We start from the raw sequence: 13,061 nt of genomic DNA, 5'->3' as shown, positions 1-13,061 counted from the left end.
TAAGCTTGTATCCCACTTCGTGTCTGTAGTGCACCTGCCTTTAGGGCAAGTCACGCAACTACCAATTGCCATTTTTGTGAATTGAATATAGCTCTAATTTCTTAGTATCTATCTAGTCTTTGCTCTCAAAGGTATTCCTGTGACACAGTGGCTCTTCATTGCATGCGGTAGATATTATGCAACCATGGATGACTTCCTCTGTATTCTATCCCAAACTATCTTGTACCTTTGATGTATCTCAAGACTCTTTTGGCTGCATTCTAGTGAGACTGTTTTGGATTTGCCATAAATTGTGCTAGTGAGCTTACTACATAACAAATATCTGGCCGTGTGATAGTTAGATATATAAGAGAGATAGTGTTTTTTTTAATGATTTTATAGCCAGTGGATAGTGTAAATTGGCGTAACTGCCATGTTAATGGAAAAAGACAGTAGATAGTTTAATTGGTTGTTTGTTTGACAACCATGATATAGCACCTTGACCAAGGAAAAATGCATATCCCTGTGTCGATCTCCTGGTCTCATGATCTCCGGCATAGTCATTGTCATAGTATCCATGCAACCCTAGATGACTTCCTCTGTATTCTATCCCAAACTGTCTAGTTCCTCTGATGTATCTCAAGACTCTTTTGGCTGCATTCCAGTGATACTATTTTGGATTTGCCATAAACTGTGCTAGTGAGCTTACTGCATAACAAATATCTGGTCGTGTGATTGTCAGAACGAATCTAATAATGTCTATCACTCTAAAAATCTAAGATCTTCACATTTCTTGTTTTGAGGCCATTCGATACGCATTCTTTATGATTTATAACTAATAACTTCATCAAACACAGGCACCTTAGTAAGTCATATGATAAGCTCAAAAGTGCTTAAAAGCACCGTTGCAACAGAGTACATGCTTAGATTTAGCTATCAATAAGCTAGATAAGGAATGTAGTGGGCTTCCTTAAAGTGTCACGTTCACTTAATTATTGTGGTATATTAAAATCTTTTGTAATTTAAAAAAATCATGAAAATAAGTGTGGCAAGCCTTTCTGAACAAGCATCTGGCAAACACACTAAGCAACCTTTTCATGCAAGGGTACACGATTTCTACAAACATAGGAAGTGCCCCTTACGAAAATCCAACAAGAGGAATGATAGATTGTTAAGCCTTCCATGTAGGAGGCATCTAGCTCATAAAACTAAGCAAAAACCAAGCCTTCCATAGTGGAGGCAACATTAGCTGTAGCGAAAGAAAGACAATAGAAGGAAAAAACCCCATTGAAACACAGTCATCTAGCCTTCCATAGAGGAGGCATGAAACAATCAATTGTGTCAAATTAAGCAAAGACCTAGCCTTCCATGGAGGAGGTAACAGTAGCTTTTAGCATACAAAAAGAAGGACCATAAAAGGAAAAATGTATTAAAAGACATTCATTTGTCCTTCCATATAGGAGGCATGAACCAATTGACTATGTCACTATGTTAGAAACTCATTAAAATATCAAATCACAATTAGGTATCTACACAGGCCGCACATGCAAACTTGTCCCTTATGCAAATCCAAGAAGAATTTTTTCTTAAAAAATTGCAAGTTGCCTTGAGGGATGCTTTACACTGGGTAGACCAAAAGGGTGTCTTATCAGTTCATGGAAGAAACAGTCCCAAGTTAGGTCAAAACAAGTGGAGTCTTAGTTTCTCAATTTTTTAAATTTTCAAGGAGATATGGTCGTGTTCTAGCTTTTGTATAAGCATGATGCATTGTCAATCCATCTTTGCTAGCCTCTTCCAATGTTCTACCCACTTCCAATGTTTTATTGATGAAGGCAATAGCAGCAGGATCCCATTTAGCAAACATATGGGCCATCTTTTGATATGTATAAGTGTCAGTTGTGTCCTAAATAGAGATGTATAAGTGTCAGTATGAAAGGGCAAGTAGGTGGTAGCAACACAAACCTACTAGTCCTCGAGTATCCATATTCTCACTATACGAAAAAATAAGATAAGAAATAACACTATCCATTATCTGTTGAGATATCGAGCTCCACTCGTGATATGCCATGGTGACCATTGTGCATTTATGTCACCGACTTGTTAGCTACAGATGCAGTTGGTACACCGCCCATGAATAATAGTTGGATGATAGCTATCCTTATGTACTCTAGTTCGTGGCTCAGTTAGTATGCCACCTTAGTTAGTTGAGTTTGGTTTGAGACCCACATATAGGGTTCTTATATTTCTTTATACTAGAGTTCTTTTGGCTTTCACAACTAAGAAGAGGAAAACTGTTTTCAGCCTCCACCTTTGTGTGTATTCCCCATTGTGTATGTGAGAAAGCCGCAAGTGAGACTCCTTCCTTCTCTCCCACTATCTTCACATGGTATCAAAGCTTGGTTCATGGTAAGAAGCTCAAGAAAGCAAACCAAGTTCGCGGTGTCCTAGTAAGAGGACTAGTGTTGCTTTCCTTTTTTGAGTTTGGGAGCAAATCTCTACAGGTAGCACAGCCGGAAAGTGCAAGAGTGCATTGTCTCACATTGAGACACCCTTCTGGTGTGGCGAGAGGGCAGTATATGCTGTGGGTAAGGGCAAAGCCTTTGGTGACTTTATTTTTCTGATTCGAGGCCATTTCGGGGCCTGTTTTGGAGGCAAAAGTTCTCTGCAAGCACTGAGAAAAAGGCCCTATTTTTGCTGTGCGACCACTATTCTGTAGGTCGGTGAAAAGTTGTCGCAGAAAAGTGTTCTAGGAGATTCACACAGCAAGTAAATTATTAAAAAGTACTCCAAAAATAGTCATACGATAGAAAAACAACTCAAAAGAGCTTCTAAGGAGTTGTATAGTAGCGAAATTCTCTAGAAATGGTCACACAAAGTAGAAGGCTTGTTTGCAAGTGCCAATTAGAGCTAAATAGGTTGAATGGAGTAGGATCAACAACATCTTCACTGTCAAAATGCTCCAAACAGTTAGGAGAGCATAGGTTAAGTTTGAAACACTACTTCAATACCACTATAAGTATGTGTGGAAGCAAGGGAGCAAAAAATGTGAGGCATGGAGGCAAGAGTTGAATTGAAGTGAAGCAAGGAGGCAAGCGCTGAAGCTTAACATAAGTGTATTGCTACAAAAGTAAAGTTGAAGTCAAAGTACAAGACTTCATAAGGCCAGCCCTAAACTCTAGACTGGTCAACATATTAACAACCTAAGACAACTAGAACTAATTGATACTAGACTATAAGGCCTTACCAGGGTAAACCTAGCAATATAAGGTTATGGAGGCTTTTAGGTAAACTTAGTGTAACTCATGGGGAAGCTACTATGATCTTTCTTCCTAACATGAGTGCGATCCCTTTAGCAAACTCAAAACATCATGAGAAGATGAATGGCCTCAATATTTTGCATTATTCTCAAAGGTGTAAAACCAAAGGGGGGAAATTTGACATATCCAAGATTTTTGTGAAGATCGATCGATACTAGGTAGACCAGGTAGTTGCAAAAGAATTGCCACAATTGAAACTTAAAAGTTTTCTAGAGAACTCCTATGTATCATAGGCATTCAACCTTGAGCTGAACAAAAAGTTTTGGAACATGGTTTCATATTATAGTAATAAGTTTTCATATGTTAGAGGGGTATAGTGTTGGAAAAGTGGTAAAGTGGAAAAGTATTGGAATAGCTAGTTATAATGGCTTCATGGTTATTGTAATTATTTTGTGTATGTTAGAGAGAGTGGAATAGTGTGCATAAAGGATCAACCCAATCCACATGTGGACTTTTAATGGTTGACCTTCAATAGATGTACGCAATAGGGAATTTTTTTGTGTTATATCATATTCATGTCCTTGCTCTATAGGTCCTCTCTCCCTCCTTTTTTGATTGCTAAAAGTGTCCTAAGGCTTGAAATTGGTGTACAAAGCATATGGCTTGCATATGAAAGTAACCTTTTATGCCTATTGCAAGTGGCATGCATCTCCATATGTATCTATAGCTCCATCTGCATTTGCATCTACAAGATCCTCATTTTCTCATTTGTTAGTGACCTTTTCTACTTAAGAGGTTGATTGGGGGTTGAATCTCAAAATTGTTTTTGCTTAAGACCCCAATTTGGGGGTGAAAGTTATGTGTTAAGCCCAAAAATGTTTATATTTGTGAATATTATGTTATTGAACTGCCAATTTTCATATAGATCATGCTTGTGATAAATGGCAAAATTCCATCTGCATTTTGTGATCAAGTGCTCTGGGCTTGCAAAGTTCATTTATTTTAAGGCTAAGCACATGCTTTCCCTACCCCCTTTCCCGTAAAAAAAGAGGATCATCTGGATTTTGACCCTAAAACACTATATTAGGGAGTTTGGGAATTCTCAAATAGATTGGGACTTCCCAATGTGGTTAGGATTTGCACCCATGGTCAAATCTAAATCCATTTCTTGAAAGTGGAATCCATCTTAAACACCATATTAGGGAATCCTCCCAAGTCCCACTTTTAAATAAGGGTCCAAGTTTTGGCCACATGGTCAAATCTTAAACCTTTACTTGAAACTGGGACTTGGGAGATTCCCATATTCCCCAATATAGTGTTCTAAATGCAAATGAATGCCTAAAATTTCTAAAAACTTCTAAAAATAAAATACATCTTGACATAGTTGCACATCTGCCAAAGTGTGCTAGGAAAGTATAACATGTAGTGAGATTCAAGGGGGATCCTAGACCTTCTTCTACTAGAAAACCTCACATCAAAACAAGCACTCAAGGGATCAAGGTAAAACCAACCTTAAATACAATTAGTCTTCTTTATTTCTTTCTTATCATAAAACTCATATTTCATTTTTTGTTAAAAGGAACCCTCATGTATGAAATTTTGTGAGTATTCTAGATTTAAAATCCCCTTCTTTTGAACCAATGACTTATGGACACATATTTTTACATGCACCCTTTAAGGACATGTGCTCACTTGCTTGTCAACATGAGAATCTAATATAAATGGGGATTTCATTTTCAGCCTTGTCATTCACCAATGCGAAGCCTAGAATTTTATGATTGTTCATGAAATGACCTATCTTTTGACATATATTTTATAAAGAGGATGAAGAGTTTTTGGTAAAATTATGCATCTTAATTATAGATATGCACATCCTATGGGTTACATTTTGATTGAAAAGTCTTTAGGCTTAGTTTTTCATAGTCTTACATGAATTGCCCTTATTGTAATGTTTGAAATTGCTTGAGAGAAGTCTACTACTTCTCTTTATTTTTTAAAGCTATAATTTCTCATGAGTAGGTACGTCTGCTAAGCTATAACCTGGTCAAGGCTTTCCTAGTTAGCTCAAGTATGGCCCTAAATGCGAGCTTTTCTTGTATCGTTGAAATGCTCATCCACTAGTAGATGTGATGTGCAAGGTAGCCAAAAAGGCACTTCCTCAGAGTCCTAACCTCTTCACAAAACTTAACAATGTGTGACAAGGGACCTTTCCTTGAATTTATAGGAACCATAGATATGCAAGGAGGAAGAGATTTTTGAAGTTAATTCAGGCGTGGAGTAAATCCCTCTCTCCAAATCCAAAATTTTGTACCATAATTCCTCACATAAACCTTGTAGAAGATGGTCACTTGTTCCATTATTAGCATCTCACACTAAATTGCCCCTCTCAAGCTACAGTTGCGCATACATCTAAAAGTTGTTTCCTAATACATGTGTTCTTGACCTTCCAAGAATTGGCATTATCAATGATAATACCTTTCTTGTAGAGAATTTTGTTCCTAAATACATGCACAATGTAGGAACCATATGTAATCTCAAGGTACGAATTCCATTTTGGCATCTCAATGGTCTTCAACAAAGCTAGATTTAGCATTTCGTAGGCCTAATTTTGAGGCAAGTATCATGCATTTATTTACTGATATCATTGTCAATTTCTTACAATTTCTTGTCAAATATTCATGAGTTTATGTCAGATATTTGAATTTTTTAGCGTACTTTTGAAAAGGAACTTACAAATTATGGAAATTGATAATCCAAGATGTTATAGTAATATTAGAATTGTTTGGTTCAGCAATATTAGTATAAAAGTGAATACTCAAATGCATCCTATATGATAGTTATGAATGTTATTTGTGCAATGTGCTATTTTCTAAACAAAACATGCTATGAACCCAAGCAAGGGCAAGTTCCTTGTTCTTATTATTTTTGGAGAGAAGTATGCCAACTCTCCACCCATATAAATATGTGATTATGTGCTACACACAAAGTGAAATGAGCCAAATGCATCTTGCTATGTACAGAATGCAAAGTGCTATGTGCTAAATGAAAATTTAGATGTGCTAAATGCAAATCGATATAAACCCAAGGAAGGGCATGTTCCTTGGTCTTATATATTTTGGAGAGGAAGCATGCCAACTCTTTCCCCACACTAATGTGTGGTTATATACTAAATGCAAAGTACTATGTGCTAAATGCAAAGTGCTATGTACTAAATGCAAAGTGCTATGTGATGCATGCAAAGTGCTATATGCCAAATTAAGATTGCTATGTGCTAATTGCAAATTGCTATGTGCTTAATGCAAATTGATATGAAACTAAGGAAGGGCACATTCCTTGGTCTTATAATTTTTAGAGAGGAAGCAAGCCAACTCTCCCCCCATACAAATGTATGGTCATGTCCTATGTGCAAAATGCAAATTGCTATGTGATGTGCATATATTGTCAATGCAAAAACTACTATGATTGTGCCAAGTCTCCCTCTACAAAAACGTATGATTATATGCTAAATGATATTTTCTATGTATAAAATGTAAAGTGCTATCTTATTCTATAATACAATAATAGCTTATCTCATTTCTTATATTTAAAGTCAAGGTTACTTTTTAACTTACAATAAACTTTGTGAAATGTCTCCAAATTTATTTTGCAACTCCATTGAATTCATGAATTGTGAGTTGTTCATTAGCCTTTAATATACAATGAAATAAAGGAGGTACTTATACTTTAGAATTCAACTTTCTTCACGAAAATGAAAATATCAACTACTAGAAAGAGAGAACTTGATTTTCCAAATTAGCATTCAAAAAAAGAAAAGATGATTGCAACTAAGTTTTTCTTCATGGTTATATATCAAATGGTAATAGATTTCTTAAAGGATGGAACATGATATGTCTTGATACATTTTAATATTGTGTGTTTTGTGGTAGAGTAGAATTTAACACTGTTTCTTTCATGAAGTTAAGATACTAGAACCATATATCCCATCATATGACCTATCCAATACATTTCTTAGTTTTGATATAGAAAATAACCCAGGAAAGAGAACATGGATGACTTGTAGGACATGTATAAACTATCCATTTAGAAAATTTCACCCAATTCCTTTTGATCTAGACTATTTACAAAATGTAATACGCGTGGACATATTTCAAATGCAAATGTTATCAATCATCATTATATCTTAAAAATCAGAAAAGGAATTACATCCACAGCAATGAGTACACTATAAAAGAGATAGACGTTAGACAATCGGTTAATATGTTAGGATCACTAGCATATATTTTACACCCAACAAACCTACTCTCAACAAATAAACACATTATCTCTAAAGAGAACCCCATATTTAAGAAATTCTTATTAATGTATGAGCGATCGCATCCAAAACTAGGAGTAAGCATGCTTTCTTCAAAAGTTCTTTATGATACTCTTGAAAATCACTCCGCAAACTCCCTATTTAATCTTATGAGAGTTGCATTGAGAACAATTACTTGTCATTACTAGAGCAAGTTAACATGTTGCCTAGAAGTCACTCATTCAAAAGACATGCATCACATGAAGTTGTGCTTTGTGATTCGCTCAGAGTTATCAAGCACTAGCTCATTGCATCGATGGATGGTGTATCTAAGTGTAATACATTAACAATTGAGTCTACATAATTTCTATTCCTCTATCCTTTTAGATATGGTGCTCATGATGGCAAGATGTTCTTCAATCTCTACTTGGAAATGAGTACATCAACATTCATGTCCATATATAAGCTTTACAAATGATACATGTTGTTGATGTACCAAATATGACAAGCAATCATAATTTCAAAATCATCTCAAACACCAATAATACTAAGAGATATTGACCAATAAAGACACCAAAATCCAAGATTATTAGAAAAAGAGATAATCAAACATGTTCTCAAGTTTTAAGTACCCAATTTTGTTCTTGGAACTCCTTCATGGCACAAGAAATACTTGGAAGATCTAATGGAATTAGTTGACACATGGGGCCTACCCAATACATTCCTTATACTTCCTATAGATGTGGTATCAAGCACAAGGTCATGCGAGACCGAGAAAATAGAAGCAATTACAAAACATTTTAATCAAAACTTCTCTTAGAGAGATTGTTCAGTTGAATATGTAGTGCTATTTCATGTTAGGTTGCAACAGTTCTTATTGAGATATATTCTATGTGACAGAGGGCCAACTCTAACCCATCACATAATCATATACAAAGTACAAAATTAAGGATCTACATATGCACATTAATGCTATATGTCAATGAGCAAGACCTCAAAATCATATCAAACTCAATCAATGCATGCATCCCATACATGAATGATTTGGATAGTTTGTTGGAAGATTTGATGCCAATGTAGCTTCATGATATGGTAAAAATAAAGGAAATCCATACATGTAGTCCATCATGTAATGTATTTGTCTCAATCACTCCTAAAAAATGCAAATACAAATTTCCATTTCCTATCCATTTAGAAACTATGCCTACCTTAGATCCTCTTACACACAAATGGCTCTAGTTTTGCCCATCTCTAGACCATCAAAATATCATTCCATATCATGCTAGGATATTACTCTTGTGGCAAGCACATATGAATATTCAAAAAATAACTGACACGTGACTATCACATTATCTTTTAAATATTCTATGAACACTCAGCCCACCAAGACACAAGAACTTAAACCCTAGTGATGCGAGGTTTCTCAGACTAGATAATCTAGATCCACTAAAATTGAAAAATGATATCTACATATATTCTTTCAAAGCCAATATCACCAATAGAGACAACATTGTCATGCTTTCAAGTCTCCACTATTCAAAGAAGCGAGGCTATGCATTCCATAGACTCATCTCCACTTCATGAGCATTTTATATCCATAATGCATCCAATAAATACATATTGTGATCACCCAAGTGTTATGGAGGACTTGAACTTCTATGGATTTTGGAGATAGTACACCATCCAAAAGTCAAGGTGAAAATTCTCCATCAATAAAACCATTGTAGATTCTTTTGATAATTTTGTATATCACTCAATGTGCATCCACCAATAAAATGATTGTAGATTCTTTTGGTAATTTCCCTCTTTTGGCAATTTTGTGTATCCCTTAATGTGCATTATATGTTTGATAGATTAACACCCTACTCATCATTTGGAAGGATTTTTTTCCAACCTTCTCCTAAAGAACATATATTTTAGAAATGAGAATGAGCTCCTCTCTAAAAGAAACCATTGAAATTATTACTTCTGGGAATGCTACATTCAAGAGCTATCCAAATAGAAGAAGACATTGAATAACTTATCGATCAATATTGCAATATGCTAATTGATCAAAATTGACACCATGTAACAAATATGATTCTCTAAAAGAGCCCCTTGCATGAAATTGACAACTCTTGCATGACATCAATGGATTTTGATGAAGATACAATATGCATAACAAACCTACATAAAAATCCTTTAAATGATTAATGGGTTTAAGGACTTTAAAATTTCTACTCTTTCATCTAAGCAGTAAGAAGTTCATGACAAGGTTAATAGGTCACCTATAGGACTTCATGTCATTTGTGGTACTCTAGGATATAGTTATGTAAAACAAGGTAAACATATTGCTTTATTAGCAATATTAGGAGTTGTTGCAATGAGACTTAGTCAATTAGTAGCTACTAGCCATCATCAGTTTGCTCTACACAAGAGACATGACATGTTTCATGCATCCCTACTAGGAAACAGACAAATGATACATGGAATTACAAGATGCATAAATCTTCATAATTGATGAAATCCCAATGATGACATGACAAATATAGAACGAAATTTTTAGACAGCTGTGCAAAACTTGCAACCATTTGAGTACAAGATGATGCTCATGTTTAGAGATATGTCTCAATTTCCCCCAATCTATGTATCCAAGGTGGAAGAGAAAGAATTCTATAGGGAATGCCACATTAGTAACTTAGAATCTAGGCAACCACTACCTTCTCATTCCTTCACATATCCATACATTACCTAGAAGATCCAACGTACATAGAATTCTTAAACATCATGGGGATATGACAATCAATGGAAGAAGAGATCTAATATTACCTAGGAAATCTCATCATTAGTGAAAGTGAAGTAAATTAGTTTATTGATAACCTAGACATGACTATACTATGTACCCACATCCATACGTCACCTAGAAGATCCAACGTCCATAGAATTCTTAAACATCATCGGGATATGACGAGCAATGGAAGGAGAGATTTAATATTACCTAGGAAATCTCATCATTAGTGATGAAAGTGAAGTAACTACACATCACCTAAAAGATCCAATGTACATAGAATTCTTAAACATCATCAGGATATGACAACCAATGCAAGAAGATATCTAATATTACTTAGGAAATCTCATCATTAGTGAAAGTGAAGTAAACTACTTCATTGATAGTCTAGACATGACTATACTATGTAACCACCAGAATGACACGCACAACTATAATGGGCTCATTCTGCATCAAAAGCTCAATGTGCAATTGATAAAGAGTTAATGTAGTATCCAATGTAGATCAAATCTTAGGGTTATAATATTAGATAAAGGATCCAAATTTCCACTCCCTACCATAAATTGTAATAGGAGCAAAAATAATGATCACAAAAAACATGACCTCACAATCAAAGATATAAATGGCACTATTGCAACTATCATGTCATGGAAAATGATGAGAAAAGAAACAATGTAATAAACATCCATGCAAATATTTTGTCATAATGGACAAAAAAATCACGTTTAAATGATCAAAACACAAACACAAGGTGCTAAACTCCATATCTTATCACAAGACAACTTTTTCATTCATAGTGTACATAATAACAGGACACAAGTCACAAGGATGCATGCTCAAAGCAAAAGCTCTTACTGCCATCAAAATGATTTGCGCAAAGCCTAATGTACGTCATGCTTTCTGAAGTTAGTCATAACAAAAACATGCAAATCTTAATGGTATCATTCTCTTAGACTTTGTGCCCATGCTGCCACCATGAGGTACCACTAATTCGATAAATTGAAGAATACAACCCTTCTATTAAATATTGATGCACATAAAGATGAAGGATGCTTGGGATATGAAGATCTCTATGCAGGATCAATAAAAAATGAGTTTTAAAAGAAACAAGCAATAAAGTCGATGGCAATAAAGATGAGGTACACTTGCACCCTTGAGTATTACAATGTTTCTCCACATTACCTTATTGCATGCTAAACTAAAATATTCTATTTTAGATCCTCAATTAGTATAAAAACAAAGCTCTTTATCTTAATAAGACATAGACACAATAACAAATACATTGAAAGTTCAAAATGTTACTTGTACACATTACAAATGAGACTCGCAAATGTTGCAGGGAGGGAACTCGACAAATACATCTATGAATTTAACATATATCAAGACTTGAGAAAAATCATGAATGAATGTGAAGATCTAGAAAGATGAAAATTAGAACATAATGAGAAAGATATAAAGGTGGATGGTAAGTGATAGTATTGATAGAAATTCTAATCTTAATATAATATAATTTTGGAAGGCTTGATACATCTATTCATATAAATTATCTACTATGTTTTCAAGAGTTTAACTTTGTTGTATCTTCCAAGCTCTAATTTAACAAGAACATATGTGTGTGTGTCAAATGCAAAGTGGAAATGGTACATGCTATCCAATTATCTAATATAACAATATCCTTGAAATTGCAATCTTTTCAAAACCAACGAGCATTTATTTTGTTGATATAATGAATACGTGGATTGCAAGTTGTTGACATGACTTGGAACTACAAAGACATAAATAAAGGGTGTACTTCTGCTATGGCATTCAAATTGCCTCAAAGAAAATGAAGATCTAAATTATAGAAAAATACAACATTATTGTAAATACATTATTAATAAAAGCATTTATAAACTTGAAAGTTATATTCAATGCTATCTTTTTACTCAATAAGCTAGTTTATGAAAATTTTATTTCATTTGGGAAAAATATTTGAAAAATAAATAGAATAGAAGTCCAAATGCTTCAATAAAATTAGGAAACCTAAAAAAAATATATAGCTATCTTCTTAGTAGCTACCTCTCAGGTTCTACCTAATGTCATATACTCAAATTGTTAATTGTGAAATTCTAAGTCTGAGTAAATGACACTCTATGTCTTACTAAAGGACAATGAGCTCCTCTTTAAGCAATGAGGCTTGGAAAGGTGACTTCACCACCTACAGGCATAGGAAGAGCATGCTGAGATGTAAAATAGCACAATCCGTTTGTTGAAGCTAACTTGCTATACACATTTTCTCATAGAATTGCATTTTGGACTGGTTCGAGAGACATTTGCAGTGATTCAATAACATTGTGCAAATGTGCAAAGCACTTATGGTTGGCACTACTAGTGGTGCAACAAATACACATATCTAGAAATAGTAAATCATGGGGCATGGGCTTTTGAGAAGAAGATTAGAATCATGGAGGGGCAGGCGACAAGTGTTAATGTCACATGGCCTACTACCACTTTTGCTTTGTGCTAGAGTGAATTATGTTAATGGGTTTGCTCTTGTTCATGGTGTCATTCCACTTTAGTACCTATTGTCTCCCACAAGATTGGTGATGTCGTTCCCTAGGCAGAAGGGTCTTTGAATGCAAGGTTAGGGGGCATACTTGTTGGTTTATGGGAGAACTAGGTGAGCCGTTATAGATGTGGTGGTAGCAACTCTCTGTATTGCCTTAGGACAAGTTGATAAAGGAGAAGGAAGCAGTGGGATGCAATTATGAAAATTAAGTGTAGCATT

This window comes from Dipteris shenzhenensis, chromosome 12 (assembly GCF_047967505.1).
Source record: "Dipteris shenzhenensis isolate YYH24624 ecotype China chromosome 12, Dip_SZ_1.0, whole genome shotgun sequence".
Taxonomy (NCBI): domain Eukaryota; kingdom Viridiplantae; phylum Streptophyta; class Polypodiopsida; order Gleicheniales; family Dipteridaceae; genus Dipteris; species Dipteris shenzhenensis.
This window is presented reverse-complemented; position numbering follows the sequence as displayed.